Source organism: Diadema antillarum, unplaced genomic scaffold (assembly GCF_040938485.1).
Source record: "Diadema antillarum isolate AM-2024a unplaced genomic scaffold, OU_Dant_1.0 seq00000998_RagTag, whole genome shotgun sequence".
NCBI lineage: Eukaryota > Metazoa > Echinodermata > Echinoidea > Diadematoida > Diadematidae > Diadema > Diadema antillarum.
The window spans coordinates 1,651,162-1,675,077 of NW_027271836.1; the positions used below are offsets into that span (position 1 = coordinate 1,651,162).

The 23,916-nt window shown below is 39.9% G+C and overlaps 11 non-coding genes and 2 pseudogenes across 11 annotated transcripts; all 13 read left to right on the forward strand.

Moving 5' to 3' along the window:
- Positions 1-2,758: 2,758 nt before the first annotated feature.
- LOC139742428 (U2 spliceosomal RNA) lies at positions 2,759-2,950 on the forward strand. The gene has a single exon (XR_011711699.1). It is a non-coding gene; the product is annotated as a U2 spliceosomal RNA (small nuclear RNA).
- Positions 2,951-4,057: 1,107 nt separating this feature from the next.
- On the forward strand, positions 4,058-4,249 carry LOC139742413 (U2 spliceosomal RNA). The gene has a single exon (XR_011711685.1). It is a non-coding gene; the product is annotated as a U2 spliceosomal RNA (small nuclear RNA).
- Positions 4,250-5,318: 1,069 nt separating this feature from the next.
- On the forward strand, positions 5,319-5,510 carry LOC139742419 (U2 spliceosomal RNA). The gene has a single exon (XR_011711691.1). It is a non-coding gene; the product is annotated as a U2 spliceosomal RNA (small nuclear RNA).
- Positions 5,511-6,588: 1,078 nt separating this feature from the next.
- On the forward strand, positions 6,589-6,780 carry LOC139742418 (U2 spliceosomal RNA). The gene has a single exon (XR_011711690.1). It is a non-coding gene; the product is annotated as a U2 spliceosomal RNA (small nuclear RNA).
- Positions 6,781-8,273: 1,493 nt separating this feature from the next.
- On the forward strand, positions 8,274-8,465 carry LOC139742420 (U2 spliceosomal RNA). The gene has a single exon (XR_011711692.1). It is a non-coding gene; the product is annotated as a U2 spliceosomal RNA (small nuclear RNA).
- A 1,078-nt stretch (positions 8,466-9,543) lies between these two features.
- Positions 9,544-9,735, forward strand: LOC139742423 (U2 spliceosomal RNA). Its single transcript, XR_011711694.1, has one exon. It is a non-coding gene; the product is annotated as a U2 spliceosomal RNA (small nuclear RNA).
- Positions 9,736-11,228: 1,493 nt separating this feature from the next.
- LOC139742422 (U2 spliceosomal RNA) lies at positions 11,229-11,420 on the forward strand. The gene has a single exon (XR_011711693.1). It is a non-coding gene; the product is annotated as a U2 spliceosomal RNA (small nuclear RNA).
- Positions 11,421-12,498: 1,078 nt separating this feature from the next.
- LOC139742424 (U2 spliceosomal RNA) lies at positions 12,499-12,690 on the forward strand. Its single transcript, XR_011711695.1, has one exon. It is a non-coding gene; the product is annotated as a U2 spliceosomal RNA (small nuclear RNA).
- A 1,069-nt stretch (positions 12,691-13,759) lies between these two features.
- LOC139742414 (U2 spliceosomal RNA) lies at positions 13,760-13,951 on the forward strand. The gene has a single exon (XR_011711686.1). It is a non-coding gene; the product is annotated as a U2 spliceosomal RNA (small nuclear RNA).
- Positions 13,952-15,021: 1,070 nt separating this feature from the next.
- Positions 15,022-15,213, forward strand: LOC139742404 (U2 spliceosomal RNA). Its single transcript, XR_011711677.1, has one exon. It is a non-coding gene; the product is annotated as a U2 spliceosomal RNA (small nuclear RNA).
- Positions 15,214-16,282: 1,069 nt separating this feature from the next.
- On the forward strand, positions 16,283-16,463 carry LOC139742438 (U2 spliceosomal RNA; annotated as a pseudogene).
- Positions 16,464-16,850: 387 nt separating this feature from the next.
- LOC139742435 (U2 spliceosomal RNA) lies at positions 16,851-17,037 on the forward strand. Its single transcript, XR_011711702.1, has one exon. It is a non-coding gene; the product is annotated as a U2 spliceosomal RNA (small nuclear RNA).
- A 6,006-nt stretch (positions 17,038-23,043) lies between these two features.
- LOC139742431 (U2 spliceosomal RNA) lies at positions 23,044-23,262 on the forward strand (annotated as a pseudogene).
- The last annotated feature ends 654 nt before the right edge of the window (positions 23,263-23,916 follow it).

Sequence of the window (23,916 nt, forward strand, 5' to 3'; positions counted from 1 at the left end):
ATAGCGAGAGATTTACCCTCCGCACCATAACACACTGTAGAATATGCCATAGTTTTCGTTGACATTTGATTATCGACGTAGTAGTCCCCCCCCCCCTTTCTTTTTTTCTTTGGTGAAGGTGGTGGGACGGAGGGGGGGGGGGGGAGGGGTTACGGAACACAAAACTTATCACGGTATCTTTTTATGGTAAGTCAATCCCGATAAAATCCTGGTTATGTTAAACATAATATCATGATTGTCAAGAAACTAAGGTCGGTATTCTCGATTTCAACCTGATAAGGTCTCCAATATACGTGTTTTTACACACTGCTCAACAGTGAAATTCCGCTCCGTGTTCGAATTGACTTTGGTATATGGAATTATTCAATACCTACAGAATGATATACAGAGGTCTCAGTAACATTGGAAGCAAGAGAGTTATGTGGAATTTTAAAGTTGCACTTATTTACACAAAAATTGATTAAATACTTATTGCATATGCAAATCAGCTCGGGTGATGCGATGTCATCACCAATAGAAATGAATACAAAAATCTTGGTTTTAGAATAAGTGGCACCTACGACACTTTTTAACTTAAATGTCGTCAGTGCTGTGTTCTTGTACCAACAAAATCATATACAATCATAAACATAACATGATTCTACGAAATACAAAATATTTCAACTATCTGTCTATAGGTGAGTTGCTATTATAAAGGTAGTGAAATTAAAACTAAATCATAATGGAATTATGGGCCCACTTAACATGTGTCAAACAATAGATAAACAGGTAGGCTATTGGAAATGGAGGGGACTGCTAAAATATAGTAGTGGGGAGAGAGTCCGAGAAGAGGGTGACCCCCCCCCCCCCCCCCGGAGATTTGTATGTTTGCTTGTTTTTGTGTTTGTGGCTTTTTTTTTCCCTATTTTGAAACCCCGTAAGTGATGTTTTCCTGGTATCTAACACAATGGAGACCATGGAAAGCATTGCATAATACCGCCCCCCCCCCCCTATGCACATCACATTTTCACTTGACAGCCCAAGGGGGCAGGGGGTTAGATCCCCTGCCTCCCTCCACGCCTCCCCCCCCCCCCCCCCCGTAGATCCACCACTGACATATTCTGCGGGGAAAAATGTTTGAGGTCACTTCCGATATTCTGTTTGTTTGATTTTATTCAAAGCCAACATGAAAGTGCAGTGAAGTGTAATTTGATATTTGCCGCTTTAAGAAACTTCTTCGCTAATGATTGCTTAACATATTTACTTTTAATAGTTATTGATAATGTCATGCTAATGGTGTGAAAACAAACGGTAACCAGCGTACCAGAGTGATGTCAAGGGAAGAGATAGATAGCAGAAAAAACAAAAACAAAAACAAACAAACACACAGACATATATGTGGCTTCATAGCTCAGGGTTTAGGCTTCCACGCGTGTTTTGCCAGTGAAGGGAAGTTCAAAGAAATAGTACAATATTATGAAAGCACAACAGTTCAAATTTCAACAAAGTCTGATGAAAATTATCGAATCTTTAAAATTTCATAACGTCCTTACTTTCTCATCCAATTTTGATCATTTCACCACGTGCTTGTAAAAATCTTACTCTTTCTTTTCAGTGACATTACACCTACTTTTAAGTTTACATTGATATAGGGTTTTTTTATAGTAAAAACAAACAAACAAAACTGTGAAAGCAGCCGATGACGAAAGGCAGTTCATTGTGCTGTGCAATAGACCAAACCGCAACGTAATGTAACTCGTGTTTCAAAAAAATAGTACTGACGTACTTCTTTGTTGCACCCAGCGATTATGTATGTCCCAAGAACACGATGTGTCCGTAGATGGCGCTCTAACATATCCTAACCTGTTCATATTGATTTCTTTGTTACCAGTCTTGTCTCTTTTTTCTAATTGCCATCATCATTATTCATTACATGGACCTCCTTAGGATTCACTGGTCCTATTTTGCAATGGAAAAGATGGTAAAACTTTCTTTCAAACCACTAATAAGGCCAGTCTGATTTTACCACGGCCTAGCCCAAAAGAGAAATGCTAAATTTTACCCTTTTGAATTTGGATAAATTAATGATGATATTGATGATTTTGATGATTCCATTTACAAAAGTTCTAATAACAATAATGTTAAAAATGGTGGCATTATTGTTTGATTTTGTTTTTTTTTTCTCGCCAATGAAAATAAAATTAGAGTAAGAAAACCGTGAGGGTTAGAAAAATCTAAATGGCAGACGGAAAGAAAAGAAAGGGTGCCTCACACGGCATTTGCAAGAGAATAACCGCAACGATGGCTTGACGTTTGTCTCTCTGCCTGTCTGTCTGGTATCAAGGTTTAACACGGCACGTGGTGACGTCAGAAATTCTAGCTCTCCTAATGGCTGAAGGGTGATAATGACTATTCATATTTCCTCCAATCGCGATTTGCATGGAGAGCCGTCGCTCATTGATTGTGTTCTGAGTGAATCAGTGCGCATGACACAGTACCTAGTCAGAGTGATATAATATAGAAAAAGACAGACTCAGTTTCTACAATTTAGAAATATATAGCCTTAAAATAGCGTGTTTAGAGCAAAAGATGATCCAGAAAGTTATTCCATGGGATAGAACTTTATAATTGCTCAAAGGGTAGTGCAGGTCGTTTCGTGTCCTAAGGTAAGCTTTTCGAGATATAAGGCAGAAATGACGTTGCGGTTATTGTAATGGGTAACCATCCCTTGATGATCGATCCCAGAACAAGATTATCGTATCTGATGTAAGCAATGGTTATCGCTTCTCGGCCTTTTGGCTAAGATCATGTGTAGTATCTGTTCTTTTCAGCTTAATATCTGAAACGCGACTCATCGAGTCGCTTGTATATTAATCTGATTTTTGTACCGAGGCCATGGAATAGGGGCTTGCTCCATCCTGGCCACGGGTTGGCCCGGTATTGCAGTACCTCCGGGATCGGCCCACCCCCAAGGGGGTAATAATAATCCAAAGAAAGAATTTGACTTTGTATCTTCCTCTCTTCAATCTCTCACTGCAACAATTTCGTAGAATTCCTTGAAAATGTTCATTTGTTATACTGCAACTCTAAAACGCTTTCGCTTAAAGCTCAATGTTCTCCCCCAAAATTCTGTCTTTTTTAGTTTGCCTTCTTTCTTTAGAGATCAAAGATACTGTCATCACCATTATTCATTCCGCGTATATACCTCCTTACGATTCCCTGGTCCTATTTTGCAATGGAAAAGATGGTGAAACTTTCTTTCAAACCACTAATAAGGCTAGTCTGATGTTACCCACAGAACTCTATATAAGAGTTCTGTGGATGTTACCACGGCCTAGCTAAAAGGAGAAATCCTAAATTTTACCCTTTTGAATTTGGATAAATTAATGATGATGTTGATGATTTTGATGATTCCATTTACAAAAGTTCTAATAACAATAATGTTAAAAATGGTGGCATTATTGTTTGATTTTCTTTTTTTCTCGCCAATGAAAATAAAATTAGAGTAAGAAAACAAAGGGTTAGAAAAATTTAAATGGCAGACGGAAAGAAAAGAAAGGGCGCCTCACACGGCATTTGCAAGAGAATAACCGCAACGATGGCTTGACGTTTGTCTCTCTGCCTGTCTGTCTGGTATCAAGGTTTAACACGGCACGTGGTGACGTCAGAAATTCTAGCTCTCCTAGTGGTTGAAGGGTGATAATGACTATTCATATTTCCGCCATTCGCGATTTGCATGGAGAGCCGTCGCTCATTGATTATGTTCTGAGTGAATCAGTGCGCATGACACAGTACCTAGTGTCAGAGTGATATAATATAGAAAAAGACAGACTCAGTTTCTACAATTTAGAAATATATAGCCTTAAAATAGCGTGTTTAGAGCAAAAGATGATCCAGAAAGTTATTCCATGGGATAGAACTTTATATTTGCTCAAAGGGTAGTGCAGGCCGTTTCGTGTCTTAAGGTAAGCTTTTCGAGATATAAGGCAGAAATGACGCTGCGGTTACTGTAATGGGTAACCATCCCTTGATGATCGATCCCAGAACAAGATTATCGTATCTGATATAAGCAATGGTTATCGCTTCTCGGCCTTTTGGCTAAGATCATGTGTAGTATCTGTTCTTTTCAGCTTAATATCTGAAACGCGACTCATCGAGTCGCTTGGATATTAATCTGATTTTTGTACCGAGGCCATGGAATAGGGGCTTGCTCCATCCTGGCCACGGGTTGGCCCGGTATTGCAGTACCTCCGGGATCGGCCCACCCCCAAGGGGGTAATAATAATCCAAAGAAAGAATTTGACTTTGTATCTTCCTCTCTTCAATCTCTCACTGCAACAATTTCGTAGAACTCTTTGAAAATGTTCATTTGTTATACTGCAACTCTAAAACGCTTTCGCTTAAAGCTCAATGTTCTCCCCCAAAATTCTGTCTTTTTTAGTTTGCCTTCTTTCTTTAGAGATCAAAAATACTGTCATCACCATTATTCATTCCACGTATATACCTCCTTACGATTCCCTGGTCCTATTTTGCAATGGAAAAGATGGTGAAACTTTCTTTCAAACCACTAATAAGGCTAGTCTGATGTTACCACGGCCTAGCTAAAAGGAGAAATCCTAAATTTTACCCTTTTGAATTTGGATAAATTAATGATGATGTTGATGATTTTGATGATTCCATTTACAAAAGTTCTAATAACAATAATGTTAAAAATGGTGGCATTATTGTTTGATTTTCTTTTTTTCTCGCCAATGAAAATAAAATTAGAGTAAGAAAACAAAGGGTTAGAAAAATTTAAATGGCAGACGGAAAGAAAAGAAAGGGCGCCTCACACGGCATTTGCAAGAGAATAACCGCAACGATGGCTTGACGTTTGTCTCTCTGCCTGTCTGTCTGGTATCAAGGTTTAACACGGCACGTGGTGACGTCAGAAATTCTAGCTCTCCTAGTGGTTCAAGGGTGATAATGACTATTCATATTTCCGCCAATCGCGATTTGCATGGAGAGCCGTCGCTCATTGATTGTGTTCTGAGTGAATCAGTGCGCATGACACAGTACCTAGTCAGAGTGATATAATATAGAAAAAGACAGACCCAGTTTCTACAATTTAGAAATATATAGCCTTAAAATAGCGTGTTTAGAGCAAAAGATGATCCAGAAAGTTATTCCATGGGATAGAACTTTATATTTGCTCAAAGGGTAGTGCAGGCCGTTTCGTGTCTTAAGGTAAGCTTTTCGAGATATAAGGCAGAAATGACGCTGCGGTTACTATGATGGGTAACCATCCCTTGATGATCGATCCCAGAACAAAATTATCGTATCTGATATCAGCAATGGTTATCGCTTCTCGGCCTTTTGGCTAAGATCATGTGTAGTATCTGTTCTTTTCAGCTTAATATCTGAAACGCGACTCATCGAGTCGCTTGTATATTAATCTGATTGTTGTACCGAGGCCATGGAATAGGGGCTTGCTCCATCCTGGCCACGGGTTGGCCCGGTATTGCAGTACCTCCGGGATCGGCCCACCCCCAAGGGGGGTAATAAAAATCCAAAGAAAGAGTCTGACTTTGTATCTTCCTCTCTTCAATCTTTCACTGCAACAATTTCGTAGAACTCCTTGAAAATGTTCATTTGTTATACTGCAACTCTAAAACGCTTTCGCTTAAAGCTCAATGTTCTCCCCCAAACCTCTGTCTTTTTTAGTTTGTCTTCTTTCTTTAGCTAGAGATCAAAAATACTGTCATCACCATTATTCATTTCACGTATATACCTCCTTATGATTCCCTGGTCCTATTTTGCAATGGAAAAGATGGTGAAACTTTCTTTCAAACCACTAATAAGGCTAATCTGATTTTACCACGGCCTAGCTAAAAAGAGAAATGCTAAACTTTACCCTTTTGAATTTGGATAAATTAATGATGATATTGATGATTTTGATGATTCCATTTACAAAAGTTCTAATAACAATAATGTTAAAAATGGTGGCATTATTGTTTGATTTTGTTTTTGTTTTTCTCGCCAATGAAAATAAAATTAGAGTAAGAAAACAAAGGGTTAGAAAAATTCAAATGGCAGACGGAAAGAAAAGAAAGGGCGCCTCACACGGCATTTGCAAGAGAATAACCGCAACGATGGCTTGACGTTTGTCTCTCTGCCTGTCTGTCTGGCATCAAGGTTTAACACGGCACGTGGTGACGTCAGAAATTCTAGCTCTCCTAATGGTTGAAGGGTGATAATGACTATTCATATTTCCGCCAATCGCGATTTGCATGGAGGGCCGTCGCTCATTGATTGTGTTCTGAGTGAATCAGTGCGCATGACACAGTACCTAGTCAGAGTGATATAATATAGAAAAAGACAGACTCAGTTTCTACAATTTAGAAATATATAGCCTTAAAATAGCGTGTTTAGAGCAAAAGATGATCCAGAAAGTTATTCCATGGGATAGAACTTTATATTTGCTCAAAGGGTAGTGCAGGTCGTTTCGTGTCCTAAGGTAAGCTTTTCTAGATATAAGGCAGAAATGACGTTGCGGTTACTGTAATGGGTAACCATCCCTTGATGATCGATCCCAGAACAAGATTATCGTATCTGATATAAGCAATGGTTATCGCTTCTCGGCCTTTTGGCTAAGATCATGTGTAGTATCTGTTCTTTTCAGCTTAATATCTGAAACGCGACTCATCGAGTCGCTTGGATATTAATCTGATTTTTGTACCGAGGCTATGGAATAGGGGCTTGCTCCATCCTGGCCACGGGTTGGCCCGGTATTGCAGTACCTCCGGGATCGGCCCACCCCCAAGGGGGTAATAATAATCCAAAGAAAGAATTTGACTTTGTATCTTCCTCTCTTCAATCTCTCACTGCAACAATTTCGTAGAACTCTTTGAAAATGTTCATTTGTTATACTGCAACTCTAAAACGCTTTCGCTTAAAGCTCAATGTTCTCCCCCAAAATTCTGTCTTTTTTAGTTTGCCTTCTTTCTTTAGAGATCAAAAATACTGTCATCACCATTATTCATTCCACGTATATACCTCCTTACGATTCCCTGGTCCTATTTTGCAATGGAAAAGATGGTGAAACTTTCTTTCAAACCACTAATAAGGCTAGTCTGATGTTACCACGGCCTAGCTAAAAGGAGAAATCCTAAATTTTACCCTTTTGAATTTGGATAAATTAATGATGATGTTGATGATTTTGATGATTCCATTTACAAAAGTTCTAATAACAATAATGTTAAAAATGGTGGCATTATTGTTTGATTTTCTTTTTTTCTCGCCAATGAAAATAAAATTAGAGTAAGAAAACAAAGGGTTAGAAAAATTTAAATGGCAGACGGAAAGAAAAGAAAGGGCGCCTCACACGGCATTTGCAAGAGAATAACCGCAACGATGGCTTGACGTTTGTCTCTCTGCCTGTCTGTCTGGTATCAAGGTTTAACACTGCACGTGGTGACGTCAGAAATTCTAGCTCTCCTAATGGCTGAAGGGTGATAATGACTATTCATATTTCCGCCAATCGCGATTTGCATGGAGAGCCGTCGCTCATTGATTGTGTTCTGAGTGAATCAGTGCGCATGACACAGTACCTAGTCAGAGTGATATAATATAGAAAAAGACAGACCCAGTTTCTACAATTTAGAAATATATAGCCTTAAAATAGCGTGTTTAGAGCAAAAGATGATCCAGAAAGTTATTCCATGGGATAGAACTTTATATTTGCTCAAAGGGTAGTGCAGGCCGTTTCGTGTCTTAAGGTAAGCTTTTCGAGATATAAGGCAGAAATGACGCTGCGGTTACTATGATGGGTAACCATCCCTTGATGATCGATCCCAGAACAAGATTATCGTATCTGATATCAGCAAGATTATTGTATTGATATGTTAACACTATTTGATTATGGAATAGCATACATAATGATAAAAGTGCCCGGTGTGTATGCCTCAAAACCAAAATCTGTTTCAGGTTGACAGCAATTTGTTTTAATTAACCACAAAAATAAAGTTATTTATGCTAATTAATACAAAGAAATAAAATATTTGCCGGGAGCTGTTGCGCAGCAAGGACACAGAATAAAGAGCGCCATCAAACGACTTCAACCAGCAGTGACGACGTGACACACACGAACCAGGACTCGACAAGCCAACAACCCACCACCCCCAGCCTCAGCCCAGTCAGTTAGCCACTGTACAAGTACAGCTGCAAACGCACCGTACAGAGTGGCGTAAATAGTCAAGTCTGACTGAAAAACGCCAATAAACTCAACAACAACAACAACAACAACAGCAATGGTTATCGCTTCTCGGCCTTTTGGCTAAGATCATGTGTAGTATCTGTTCTTTTCAGCTTAATATCTGAAACGCGACTCATCGAGTCGCTTGTATATTAATCTGATTGTTGTACCGAGGCCATGGAATAGGGGCTTGCTCCATCCTGGCCACGGGTTGGCCCGGTATTGCAGTACCTCCGGGATCGGCCCACCCCCAAGGGGGGTAATAAAAATCCAAAGAAAGAGTCTGACTTTGTATCTTCCTCTCTTCAATCTTTCACTGCAACAATTTCGTAGAACTCCTTGAAAATGTTCATTTGTTATACTGCAACTCTAAAACGCTTTCGCTTAAAGCTCAATGTTCTCCCCCAAACCTCTGTCTTTTTTAGTTTGTCTTCTTTCTTTAGCTAGAGATCAAAAATACTGTCATCACCATTATTCATTCCACGTATATACCTCCTTATGATTCCCTGGTCCTATTTTGCAATGGAAAAGATGGTGAAACTTTCTTTCAAACCACTAATAAGGCTAATCTGATTTTACCACGGCCTAGCTAAAAAGAGAAATGCTAAACTTTACCCTTTTGAATTTGGATAAATTAATGATGATATTGATGATTTTGATGATTCCATTTACAAAAGTTCTAATAACAATAATGTTAAAAATGGTGGCATTATTGTTTGATTTTGTTTTTGTTTTTCTCGCCAATGAAAATAAAATTAGAGTAAGAAAACAAAGGGTTAGAAAAATTCAAATGGCAGACGGAAAGAAAAGAAAGGGCGCCTCACACGGCATTTGCAAGAGAATAACCGCAACGATGGCTTGACGTTTGTCTCTCTGCCTGTCTGTCTGGCATCAAGGTTTAACACGGCACGTGGTGACGTCAGAAATTCTAGCTCTCCTAATGGTTGAAGGGTGATAATGACTATTCATATTTCCGCCAATCGCGATTTGCATGGAGGGCCGTCGCTCATTGATTGTGTTCTGAGTGAATCAGTGCGCATGACACAGTACCTAGTCAGAGTGATATAATATAGAAAAAGACAGACTCAGTTTCTACAATTTAGAAATATATAGCCTTAAAATAGCGTGTTTAGAGCAAAAGATGATCCAGAAAGTTATTCCATGGGATAGAACTTTATATTTGCTCAAAGGGTAGTGCAGGTCGTTTCGTGTCCTAAGGTAAGCTTTTCTAGATATAAGGCAGAAATGACGTTGCGGTTACTGTAATGGGTAACCATCCCTTGATGATCGATCCCAGAACAAGATTATCGTATCTGATATAAGCAATGGTTATCGCTTCTCGGCCTTTTGGCTAAGATCATGTGTAGTATCTGTTCTTTTCAGCTTAATATCTGAAACGCGACTCATCGAGTCGCTTGTATATTAATCTGATTTTTGTATCGAGGCCATGGAATAGGGACTTGCTCCATCCTGGCCACGGGTTGGCCCGGTATTGCAGTACCTCCGGGATCGGCCCACCCCCAAGGGGGTAATAATAATCCAAAGAAAGAATCTGACTTTGTATCTTCCTCTCTTCAATCTCTCACTGCAACAATTTCGTAGAATTCCTTGAAAATGTTCATTTGTTATACTGCAACTCTAAAACGCTTTCGCTTAAAGCTCAATGTTCTCCCCCAAACCTCTGTCTTTTTTAGTTTGCCTTCTTTCTTTAGAGATCAAAAATACTGTCATCACCATTATTCATTCCACGTATATACCTCCTTACGATTCCCTGGTCCTATTTTGCAATGGAAAAGATGGTGAAACTTTCTTTCAAACCACTAATAAGGCTAGTCTGATGTTACCACGGCCTAGCTAAAAGGAGAAATCCTAAATTTTACCCTTTTGAATTTGGATAAATTAATGATGATGTTGATGATTTTGATGATTCCATTTACAAAAGTTCTAATAACAATAATGTTAAAAATGGTGGCATTATTGTTTGATTTTCTTTTTTTCTCGCCAATGAAAATAAAATTAGAGTAAGAAAACAAAGGGTTAGAAAAATTTAAATGGCAGACGGAAAGAAAAGAAAGGGCGCCTCACACGGCATTTGCAAGAGAATAACCGCAACGATGGCTTGACGTTTGTCTCTCTGCCTGTCTGTCTGGTATCAAGGTTTAACACTGCACGTGGTGACGTCAGAAATTCTAGCTCTCCTAATGGCTGAAGGGTGATAATGACTATTCATATTTCCGCCAATCGCGATTTGCATGGAGAGCCGTCGCTCATTGATTGTGTTCTGAGTGAATCAGTGCGCATGACACAGTACCTAGTCAGAGTGATATAATATAGAAAAAGACAGACCCAGTTTCTACAATTTAGAAATATATAGCCTTAAAATAGCGTGTTTAGAGCAAAAGATGATCCAGAAAGTTATTCCATGGGATAGAACTTTATATTTGCTCAAAGGGTAGTGCAGGCCGTTTCGTGTCTTAAGGTAAGCTTTTCGAGATATAAGGCAGAAATGACGCTGCGGTTACTATGATGGGTAACCATCCCTTGATGATCGATCCCAGAACAAGATTATCGTATCTGATATCAGCAAGATTATTGTATTGATATGTTAACACTATTTGATTATGGAATAGCATACATAATGATAAAAGTGCCCGGTGTGTATGCCTCAAAACCAAAATCTGTTTCAGGTTGACAGCAATTTGTTTTAATTAACCACAAAAATAAAGTTATTTATGCTAATTAATACAAAGAAATAAAATATTTGCCGGGAGCTGTTGCGCAGCAAGGACACAGAATAAAGAGCGCCATCAAACGACTTCAACCAGCAGTGACGACGTGACACACACGAACCAGGACTCGACAAGCCAACAACCCACCACCCCCAGCCTCAGCCCAGTCAGTTAGCCACTGTACAAGTACAGCTGCAAACGCACCGTACAGAGTGGCGTAAATAGTCAAGTCTGACTGAAAAACGCCAATAAACTCAACAACAACAACAACAACAACAGCAATGGTTATCGCTTCTCGGCCTTTTGGCTAAGATCATGTGTAGTATCTGTTCTTTTCAGCTTAATATCTGAAACGCGACTCATCGAGTCGCTTGTATATTAATCTGATTGTTGTACCGAGGCCATGGAATAGGGGCTTGCTCCATCCTGGCCACGGGTTGGCCCGGTATTGCAGTACCTCCGGGATCGGCCCACCCCCAAGGGGGGTAATAAAAATCCAAAGAAAGAGTCTGACTTTGTATCTTCCTCTCTTCAATCTTTCACTGCAACAATTTCGTAGAACTCCTTGAAAATGTTCATTTGTTATACTGCAACTCTAAAACGCTTTCGCTTAAAGCTCAATGTTCTCCCCCAAACCTCTGTCTTTTTTAGTTTGTCTTCTTTCTTTAGCTAGAGATCAAAAATACTGTCATCACCATTATTCATTCCACGTATATACCTCCTTATGATTCCCTGGTCCTATTTTGCAATGGAAAAGATGGTGAAACTTTCTTTCAAACCACTAATAAGGCTAATCTGATTTTACCACGGCCTAGCTAAAAAGAGAAATGCTAAACTTTACCCTTTTGAATTTGGATAAATTAATGATGATATTGATGATTTTGATGATTCCATTTACAAAAGTTCTAATAACAATAATGTTAAAAATGGTGGCATTATTGTTTGATTTTGTTTTTGTTTTTCTCGCCAATGAAAATAAAATTAGAGTAAGAAAACAAAGGGTTAGAAAAATTCAAATGGCAGACGGAAAGAAAAGAAAGGGCGCCTCACACGGCATTTGCAAGAGAATAACCGCAACGATGGCTTGACGTTTGTCTCTCTGCCTGTCTGTCTGGCATCAAGGTTTAACACGGCACGTGGTGACGTCAGAAATTCTAGCTCTCCTAATGGTTGAAGGGTGATAATGACTATTCATATTTCCGCCAATCGCGATTTGCATGGAGGGCCGTCGCTCATTGATTGTGTTCTGAGTGAATCAGTGCGCATGACACAGTACCTAGTCAGAGTGATATAATATAGAAAAAGACAGACTCAGTTTCTACAATTTAGAAATATATAGCCTTAAAATAGCGTGTTTAGAGCAAAAGATGATCCAGAAAGTTATTCCATGGGATAGAACTTTATATTTGCTCAAAGGGTAGTGCAGGTCGTTTCGTGTCCTAAGGTAAGCTTTTCTAGATATAAGGCAGAAATGACGTTGCGGTTACTGTAATGGGTAACCATCCCTTGATGATCGATCCCAGAACAAGATTATCGTATCTGATATAAGCAATGGTTATCGCTTCTCGGCCTTTTGGCTAAGATCATGTGTAGTATCTGTTCTTTTCAGCTTAATATCTGAAACGCGACTCATCGAGTCGCTTGTATATTAATCTGATTTTTGTATCGAGGCCATGGAATAGGGACTTGCTCCATCCTGGCCACGGGTTGGCCCGGTATTGCAGTACCTCCGGGATCGGCCCACCCCCAAGGGGGTAATAATAATCCAAAGAAAGAATCTGACTTTGTATCTTCCTCTCTTCAATCTCTCACTGCAACAATTTCGTAGAATTCCTTGAAAATGTTCATTTGTTATACTGCAACTCTAAAAAGCTTTCGCTTAAAGCTCAATGTTCTCCCCCAAACCTCTGTCTTTTTTAGTTTGTCTTCTTTCTTTAGAGATCAAAAATACTGTCATCACCATTATTCATTCCACGTATATACCTCCTTACGATTCCCTGGTCCTATTTTGCAATGGAAAAGATGGTGAAACTTTCTTTCAAACCACTAATAAGGCTAATCTGATGTTACCACGGCCTAGCTAAAAGGAGAAATCCTAAATTTTACCCTTTTGAATTTGGATAAATTAATGATGATGTTGATGATTTTGATGATTCCATTTACAAAAGTTCTAATAACAATAATGTTAAAAATGGTGGCATTATTGTTTGATTTTCTTTTTTTCTCGCCAATGAAAATAAAATTAGAGTAAGAAAACAAAGGGTTAGAAAAATTTAAATGGCAGACGGAAAGAAAAGAAAGGGCGCCTCACACGGCATTTGCAAGAGAATAACCGCAACGATGGCTTGACGTTTGTCTCTCTGCCTGTCTGTCTGGTATCAAGGTTTAACACGGCACGTGGTGACGTCAGAAATTCTAGCTCTCCTAGTGGTTCAAGGGTGATAATGACTATTCATATTTCCGCCAATCGCGATTTGCATGGAGAGCCGTCGCTCATTGATTGTGTTCTGAGTGAATCAGTGCGCATGACACAGTACCTAGTCAGAGTGATATAATATAGAAAAAGACAGACCCAGTTTCTACAATTTAGAAATATATAGCCTTAAAATAGCGTGTTTAGAGCAAAAGATGATCCAGAAAGTTATTCCATGGGATAGAACTTTATATTTGCTCAAAGGGTAGTGCAGGCCGTTTCGTGTCTTAAGGTAAGCTTTTCGAGATATAAGGCAGAAATGACGTTGCGGTTACTGTAATGGGTAACCATCCCTTTATGATGGATCCCAGAACAAGATTATCGTATCTGATATAAGCAATGGTTATCGCTTCTCGGCCTTTTGGCTAAGATCATGTGTAGTATCTGTTCTTTTCAGCTTAATATCTGAAACGCGACTCATCGAGTCGCTTGGATATTAATCTGATTTTTGTACCGAGGCCATGGAATAGGGGCTTGCTCCATCCTGGCCACGGGTTGGCCCGGTATTGCAGTACCTCCGGGATCGGCCCACCCCCAAGGGGGTAATAATAATCCAAAGAAAGAATCTGACTTTGTATCTTCCTCTCTTCAATCTCTCACTGCAACAATTTCGTAGAACTCTTTGAAAATGTTCATTTGTTATACTGCAACTCTAAAACGCTTTCGCTTAAAGCTCAATGTTCTCCCCCAAACCTCTGTCTTTTTTATTTTGTCTTCTTTCTTTAGAGATCAAAAATACTGTCATCACCATTATTCATTCCACGTATATACCTCCTTACGATTCCCTGGTCCTATTTTGCAATGGAAAAGATGGTGAAACTTTCTTTCAAACCACTAATAAGGCTAATCTGATGTTACCACGGCCTAGCTAAAAAGAGAAATGCTAAACTTTACCCTTTTGAATTTGGATAAATTAATGATGTTATTGATGATTTTGATGATTCCATTTACAAAAGTTCTAATAACAATAATGTTAAAAATGGTGGCATTATTGTTTGATTTTGTTCTTTTTCTCGCCAATGAAAATAAAATTAGAGTAAGAAAACAAAGGGTTAGAAAAATTTAAATGGCAGACGGAAAGAAAAGAAAGGGCGCCTCACACGGCATTTGCAAAAGAATAACCGCAACGATGGCTTGACGTTTGTCTCTCTGCCTGTCTGTCTGGTATCAAGATTTAACACGGCACGTGGTGACGTCAGAAATTCTAGCTCTCCTAATGGTTGAAGGGTGATAATGACTATTCATATTTCCGCCAATCGCGATTTGCATGGAGAGCCGTCGCTCATTGATTGTGTTCTGAGTGAATCAGTGCGCATGACACAGTACCTAGTCAGAGTGATATAATATAGAAAAAGACAGACTCAGTTTCTACAATTTAGAAATATATAGCCTTAAAATAGCGTGTTTAGAGCAAAAGATGATCCAGAAAGTTATTCCATGGGATAGAACTTTATATTTGCTCAAAGGGTAGTGCAGGTCGTTTCGTGTCCTAAGGTAAGCTTTTCGAGATATAAGGCAGAAATGACGTTGCGGTTACTGTAATGGGTAACCATCCCTTGATGATCGATCCCAGAACAAGATTATCGTATCTGATATAAGCAATGGTTATCGCTTCTCGGCCTTTTGGCTAAGATCATGTGTAGTATCTGTTCTTTTCAGCTTAATATCTGAAACGCGACTCATCGAGTCGCTTGTATATTAATCTGATTTTTGTATCGAGGCCATGGAATAGGGGCTTGCTCCATCCTGGCCACGGGTTGGCCCGGTATTGCAGTACCTCCGGGATCGGCCCACCCCCAAGGGGGTAATAATAATCCAAAGAAAGAATCTGACTTTGTATCTTCCTCTCTTCAATCTCTCACTGCAACAATTTCGTAGAATTCCTTGAAAATGTTCATTTGTTATACTGCAACTCTAAAACGCTTTCGCTTAAAGCTCAATGTTCTCCCCCAAACCTCTGTCTTTTTTAGTTTGTCTTCTTTCTTTAGAGATCAAAAATACTGTCATCACCATTATTCATTCCACGTATATACCTCCTTACGATTCCCTGGTCCTATTTTGCAATGGAAAAGATGGTGAAACTTTCTTTCAAACCACTAATAAGGCTAATCTGATGTTACCACGGCCTAGCTAAAAGGAGAAATCCTAAATTTTACCCTTTTGAATTTGGATAAATTAATGATGATGTTGATGATTTTGATGATTCCATTTACAAAAGTTCTAATAACAATAATGTTAAAAATGGTGGCATTATTGTTTGATTTTCTTTTTTTCTCGCCAATGAAAATAAAATTAGAGTAAGAAAACAAAGGGTTAGAAAAATTTAAATGGCAGACGGAAAGAAAAGAAAGGGCGCCTCACACGGCATTTGCAAGAGAATAACCGCAACGATGGCTTGACGTTTGTCTCTCTGCCTGTCTGTCTGGTATCAAGGTTTAACACGGCACGTGGTGACGTCAGAAATTCTAGCTCTCCTAGTGGTTCAAGGGTGATAATGACTATTCATATTTCCGCCAATCGCGATTTGCATGGAGAGCCGTCGCTCATTGATTGTGTTCTGAGTGAATCAGTGCGCATGACACAGTACCTAGTCAGAGTGATATAATATAGAAAAAGACAGACCCAGTTTCTACAATTTAGAAATATATAGCCTTAAAATAGCGTGTTTAGAGCAAAAGATGATCCAGAAAGTTATTCCATGGGATAGAACTTTATATTTGCTCAAAGGGTAGTGCAGGCCGTTTCGTGTCTTAAGGTAAGCTTTTCGAGATATAAGGCAGAAATGACGTTGCGGTTACTGTAATGGGTAACCATCCCTTGATGATGGATCCCAGAACAAGATTATCGTATCTGATATAAGCAATGGTTATCGCTTCTCGGCCTTTTGGCTAAGATCATGTGTAGTATCTGTTCTTTTCAGCTTAAAGGACAAGTCCACCTTCATATACATAAGGATTGAGAGAATGCAGCAATATTAGTAGAACACATCAGTGAAAGTTTGAGGAAAATTGGACAATCCGTTCAAAAGTTACGAATATTTCAACTATCTGCGCAGCCACTGCTGGAAGAGAAGACTACTACAGTGTATGATGTCACATGCGTACAACTATATAAGGAAAATAAAAAGAGAATTTCACAAAACTTTACTTTTTGAATAAAGTGCACATTTCTTCGACTTGCTACTGACGTATATTAAGGGTAATATTATTCCCCCTGCCTTCTGAAAGAGAGAAGTCTAGTGTTCTTTTGTTATGCGAGAAAAATGGAAATATGTTGAATTTTCTTTATTCTTTCTTTATATGGTTGTACTCATGTGACATCACAAGCTAGAGTAGTCTTTTCATCCAGCCGTGACTGAGCAGAAACTTCAAAAATTCATAACTTTTTAACGGATTGTCCGATTTTGCTCAAACTCTCACTGATGTGTTCTACTAATATTGCTGCATTCACTCAACCCACATGTCTATGAAGGTGAACTTGTCCTTTAATATCTGAAACGCGACTCATCGAGTCGCTTGTATATTAATCTGATTTTTGTACCGAGGCCATGGAATAGGGGCTTGCTCCATCCTGGCCACGGGTTGGCCCGGTATTGCAGTACCTCCGGGATCGGCCCACCCCCAAGGGGGTAATAATAATCCAAAGAAAGAATCTGACTTTGTATCTTCCTCTCTTCAATCTCTCACTGCAACAATTTCGTAGAACTCTTTGAAAATGTTCATTTGTTATACTGCAACTCTAAAACGCTTTCGCTTAAAGCTCAATGTTCTCCCCCAAACCTCTGTCTTTTTTATTTTGTCTTCTTTCTTTAGAGATCAAAAATACTGTCATCACCATTATTCATTCCACGTATATACCTCCTTACGATTCCCTGGTCCTATTTTGCAATGGAAAAGATGGTGAAACTTTCTTTCAAACCACTAATAAGGCTAATCTGATGTTACCACGGCCTAGCTAAAAAGAGAAATGCTAAACTTTACCCTTTTGAATTTGGATAAATTAATGATGATATTGATGATTTTGATGATTCCATTTACAAAAGTTCTAATAACAATAATATTAAAAATGGTGGCATTATTGTTTGATTTTGTTTTTGTTTTTCTCGCCAATGAAAATAAAATTAGAGTAAGAAAACAAAGGGTTAGAAAAATTCAAATGGCAGACGGAAAGAAAAGAAAGGGCGCCTCACACGGCATTTGCAAGAGAATAACCGCAACGATGGCTTGACGTTTGTCTCTCTGCCTGTCTGTCTGGTATGAAGGTTTAACACGGCACGTGGTGACGTCAGAAATTCTAGCTCTCCTAATGGTTGAAGGGTGATAATGACTATTCATATTTCCGCCAATCGCGATTTGCATGGAGAGCCGTCGCTCATTGATTGTGTTCTGAGTGAATCAGTGCGCATGACACAGTACCTAGTCAGAGTGATATAATATAGAAAAAGACAGACTCAGTTTCTACAATTTAGAAATATATAGCCTTAAAATAGCGTGTTTAGAGCAAAAGATGATCCAGAAAGTTATTCCATGGGATAGAACTTTATATTTGCTCAAAGGGTAGTGCAGGTCGTTTCGTGTCCTAAGGTAAGCTTTTCGAGATATAAGGCAGAAATGACGTTGCGGTTACTGTAATGGGTAACCATCCCTTGATGATCGATCCCAGAACAAGATTATCGTATCTGATATAAACAATGGTTATCGCTTCTCGGCCTTTTGGCTAAGATCATTCGCGAAAATGCCCGAAGTACAGCGATCACGGAGTGCCTTGGTAGTTGTGATGGAGAAGGATGCTGGTATCTTTGAAGTTCTGAAGAAGGCTGGTGTGTCTGTAGCTGACCACCTTGAAGCAGTACAGAGCCTCCCCGGGGGCAAGTTCGACGTGACATTCAAGAAGGAGGAGTACAAAGAGAAGTTTGTCAGAGAGCTCCAACAAGATCAGCGGGCAGTGACAACGGCGTACTCTGGTCCAATCAAGATCGTGACGGTGCTTCACGTTCCGTTTGAGGTCGACGACAATCAGGTGCGGTTCATCCTCAGCCGGTTCGGGAAGGTGCTGGCGGGCAGACACCTTCAGCACCGAGAGCATCCGGGACTGTTTAACGGAACCCGGCAGTACCGCATCGATCTAAAGTCCGATATCCCTTCGACCCTCAGCTTGGGCGGCAGGGAAGGCTGGATACGATATGAAGGCCAGCCACGGACGTGCCTGAAGTGCGGGTCAACGGGGCACGAGGCCCGGGAGTGCCGGGTGGTGAGATGTTTTAAGTGCCGGAGGGAGGGACACGTCGCGTCGGCGTGCCGGGAGACCGTCACCTGCACGGTGTGCCTGGAGGCCGGGCATTCGTTCCGCTCGTGTCCTGTTTCCTTCGCCGGAAAACTGAGCAGGACCAAGGAGTGGGTGAGCGGAGGGGGTGTGGCTGTTCCAGCGCAAGCCACGCCGAACGACCAGCCCGTAGACGCAGACGCCCCAAGTACATCGAAAGTAGGAGGTGCGCCGGCCACGCCGGGAGTGAGGGACCCGCCGCAGAGGGAGCCTCAGCGCGAGCCGCCCACCCGGGCAAAGGAGGGGAAGCGCCGCGTGAGGGACGCCCCCTCTAGCGACAGTGACAGTCGGTCGGAGGACACAGGGCCTGATCTGTTCGACGATGATACCCCGCGCCCGTGCTCGGACTGGGCGCAGTCAAGGTACGACTCGGACACTGACTCTGAGCGACTGGTGGTGGATGAGACACCGGGCGACTCGCCCATGCAGGTGTCGCAGGATGAGCCATTTAACGTTGTGAAGCGGCGAGGGAAGAAGCGGCCGCCTTCCCCGCGCCGGCGGCCGCCCAGGATTCGGACTGACTGTAGCTAAGTAGTCCCTCCCTTCCTTTTCTCCCTTTCCTCTTCCCCTTTCTCTTAGCCGTATCCTAATTTAATGAATATTTCTATCTGTTCTCTCAATGTGCATGGCATTAGGGATTCAGTTAAATGTCAAAAGGTTTTATCGTTTTTGAAAATTTTTGCTTTTGATATTGTGTTACTCCAAGAAACTTATTTGACCTCTTCCGATTTAAAAGTCTTTAAATCAGTTTGGAAAGGTCCTGTTTTTCTCTCTTCTTCGTTGTCTTCCCATTCGTGCGGCGTTATTATTGCTTTTTCAGCTAAGTTGCCATGCACCTTTTCCCAAATTCGTTCTGATAACGAAGGGCGCTATGTCTCTGTGTTGTGCTCCTTCGCAAACTTCTCTTTCCGTATTTGTAATGTTTATGCTCCGTGTGAACCTGCAAAACGTGTTGATTTTTTGAACAGCTTATTTTATCATGCAAGGGGACATCAACCAGTTATTTTGGGTGGGGATTTTAATTGTGTTATAAATCAGAAAGATAGGGTCGGGGATTCGCTAAATACATCTTGTTTTGTAGGTAAAAAAGAATTATGTTCTATTTTGAGGGCATTTACTTTAAGTGACTCTTGGCGTAAAGTCAATTCTGATGCAGGTCACACGTGGTTTCATTTAGGCAAAAATTTAAGTTCTAGAATTGATAGAATTTACGTCGCAAATAATTTTAAAGTTACAAAATCTGTTAAGATTCCTTTTCACTTTTCGGATCATGTTATCGTAAACACGTTTATTACAATGCCAAATGCTCAGATTAAGCCTAAATCTTATTGGAAGTTCAATGCTTTGTTATGTAAGAATGATTTGTTTGTCGAAGAATTTGTTTATTACTATCGTTTATGGCAAACTTTGAAACCCGGTTTTGACTCGTTTGTATTATGGTGGGAAAATGTTAAAGAGAGAATTAAAGGGTTATGTGTTAAACATGGTGTTAGGGCGGCCAAGGAAAAAAGAGACAATTTGTCAAAGTTACAGAATTCATGTGCTTCTCTAGATAAAGACTCAGTTTCTGATTTGGTATTGGAGGAAGGGAGGGGGGCCTATGTTCGTTCCAGGGAAAAGTTTCTAGAGGGTGGGGAAAAACCGGGATTTTTTAATAAAAATGAAAAGTTAAATGTCAATTTTAAATGTATTGATGAAATTAGAAACAACAGTGGCTCTGTCGTTTCCGGCAAGCAAGTATTCTCTGTTTTTCATCAATTTTTCACTGATTTATATAAATGTGACAATTCTGTTGATTTACAGACTCAAGATATGTTCATTGACTGCATTACAACTCGTATAAGTTCTGAAAATGTTGTTGTGTTAAACAAACCTATTACGTTAGATGAAATTAAGAACGCTGTTTTTGCCATGTCTAAAAACAAATCGCCTGGAATTGATGGGTTATCTATTGAGTTTTTTCAGCAGTTTTTTGATATTGTTGGCGAAGATCTGTTAACGTTATATAATGACATATTTTCAAATAAGTTATTGTCTGAGTCTCAACGCACAGCTGTTATTTGTTTATTACCGAAAGGGGGTGATCACTTAGATCCCGCAAATCGTCGTCCTATTAGTTTGTTAAATGTCGACTACAAGATAATTTCAAAAGTATTACAGCTACGCTTCTCTAATGTCTTATCTGATATTATCAATGAGTTCCAAACGTGTTCAGTTCCAGGTCGATCAATTCATTTAAATCTCTGTTTGTTACGTGATATCGTTGACTATGCCAATTCAAATGATATTGGTTGTGCAATCATTTCTATGGATCAGTGCAAAGCGTTCGATAAAGTTGATTGGGAATTTTTATTTAAGGTTTTAAAGAAGTTTAATTTTGGTGATTATATTATTGATTGGGTTAGGATTCTTTATACGGATATCAAAAGCAAAATTTTGATTAATGGGCAATTGGGGGAAGATGTTTTTATTACAAGGGGGGTGAGACAAGGTTGTCCGTTATCACCGATTTTGTATGTTTTGTTCATTGAACCACTCGCTAGATATATTTTGTCACATGGGGGGATTAGGGGTCTTCATGTTCCGGGAGGGGGTGGGAAGTCAATTAAGTTGTTACAATATGCAGATGACGCAACCTGTGTCGCTTCATCACAGATGGATGTTATTAATTTCTTTCGGTCTTTTGAGTTGTTCGAAAAAGCCACTGGGGCGTCTCTTAATTTGAATAAAACACACGGGTTGAAAATTGGGGGGTTTGTTGGGAGGAAGCTACGAGGGGGGATAAATTGGGTGGAGGATAAAATTAAGATTAATGGTATTTGGTTTGGGAGGGATTTTTGTACTCAGTTGTTTTGGAAAGAACTAGGGGATAGAGCAAAAAAGAAATTATCAGTTTGGAAAAATAGGGGTCTGTCGTTACTCGGGAAGGTTGGGATTATCAACTCGTGTATATTCTCATTGTTTTATTATGCTGCCCGAGTCTATGTTCCAACAGACGATTTCTTTAAGGAGATTCTAAAGGTTGTTTTCGAATTCATTTGGGAGAAGAAAACTGAGTTGGTTGCTAGGCATGTGTTTACTATGGACTTCGTGGCAGGTGGATTGGAGTTACATAATTTGGAATTTAAAATGAAGGCATTATTTGTTCGTAATCTGTTTTCGTTTCTTTCTGGTGCAGACGCATCTTCGTGCAATTTTCTGTTCTTTCGGTATTTCTTAGCTTGCAGACTTCGAATTATGTTTCCTTTTCTTTGGTCGAACTCTGTTCCCCACGGCAACGAGTTGCCTGCCTCGTATCAAAGTGCGTGGGGACTCATTGTTAAACTATTCATGTGCAACAAGAATTTCGTTTACACTTGTAAATGCACCCGTGATATTATTTCTTTTCTTGCTCCACCTGTGGACGTCCCCCGGGTCGTCGTTTCAGCTCCAACCCGAAGCTGGCCGACGATCTGGCGGATGTCACACCATTCTTTGTTATGTAATAGGTTGAAATCATTTAGGTGGCGGGTTGTTCATGGGGCCTTATGTACACGGGCAAAACTCTTACGTTGGGGAATTGGGGATGGGAAATGTTCCTTTTGCCGCAGGGAAGAAAGTATTGCACACATCCTTTGGGAGTGTAGTTCTGTGTATAAGATTTTATGTTGGGTGCACTCGGTATCTCTTCGTTTGCTAGGTTCGGGGATCTCTTTTGATAGTGATTTATTTCTTTTTGGTACGCCGTCCTCTAAGTTAGAGGCCTCGGTATGGGCTCGTATATGGTTTCTCTATGTGGTTGTACAAAAATTTATTTGGAATCGTAGATGTACATACGTTTTTGAAAAAGACTTTATTTCAGACGATCTGTTACTTGAAAGAATCAAGGACGAAATTCGTTTACGTATTTTAGTTGATCTGAAACGTTGGCCTCGGGAAAAGTTCAAGAATATTTGGGTCGAAGGAAAATCCTTTTGTTGTGTCGTGAATAACGAAGTTAAATTCAGCTTCGATGGAATTTGTGTTAAACACTCCAACCCAGCTGGCCGAGCGGGCGCGAGATCGTAGGTTTATCGGATGTTCCTAGGGTGATTGCGTGAGCGTGCATGGGGAATGTCTGTGTGTGTGTTTGCGGGAGGCTGCTGTGTACCTTCGGTCTCGCGGACTCTCGGTCAGCTGGCCAAACAGCTCGAGAAATACAGCAATTTACATAAACAATGTACGACTCGGAGTAGAGGCCAATGGTAGGTTATGCAAAGAAAAAAAAAAAACAACAACAACAACAAAAGAGTCAAATGAGTTATTGCATGTCTTCTTATTGTATATGATTATCATTCTTGCCGTTGTAAATATGTACATACGAAAAAGACTGAATAAACTTGAAAGAAAAGTATCTGTTCTTTTCAGCTTAATATCTGAAACGCGACTCATCGAGTCGCTTGTATATTAATCTGAGTTTTGTACCGAGGCCATGGAATAGGGGCTTGCTCCATCCTGGCCACGGGTTGGCCCGGTATTGCAGTACCTCCGGGATCGGCCCACCCCCAAGGGGGTAATAATAATCCAAAGAAAGAATCTGACTTTGTATCTTCCTCTCTTCAATCTCTCACTGCAACAATTTCGTAGAACTCCTTGAAAATGTTCATTTGTTATACTGCAACTCTAAAACGCTTTCGCTTAAAGCTCAATGTTCTCCCCCAAACCTCTGTCTTTTTTAGTTTGTCTTCTTTCTTTAGAGATCAAAAATACTGTCATCACCATTATTCATTCCACGTATATACCTCCTTACGATTCCCTGGTCCTATTTTGCAATGGAAAAGATGGTGAAACTTTCTTTCAAACCACTAATAAGGCTAATCTGATGTTACCACGGCCTAGCTAAAAAGAGAAATGCTAAACTTTACCCTTTTGAATTTGGATAAATTAATGATGATATTGATGATTTTGATGATTCCATTTACAAAAGTTCTAATGACAATAATATTAAAAATGGTGGCATTATTGTTTGATTTTGTTTTTGTTTTTCTCGCCAATGAAAATAAAATTAGAGTAAGAAAACAAAGGGTTAGAAAAATTCAAATGGCAGACGGAAAGAAAAAGAAAGGGCGCCTCACACGGCATTTGCAAGAGAATAACCGCAACGATGGCTTGACGTTTGTCTCTCTGCCTGTCTGTCTGGTATCAAGGTTTAACACGGCACG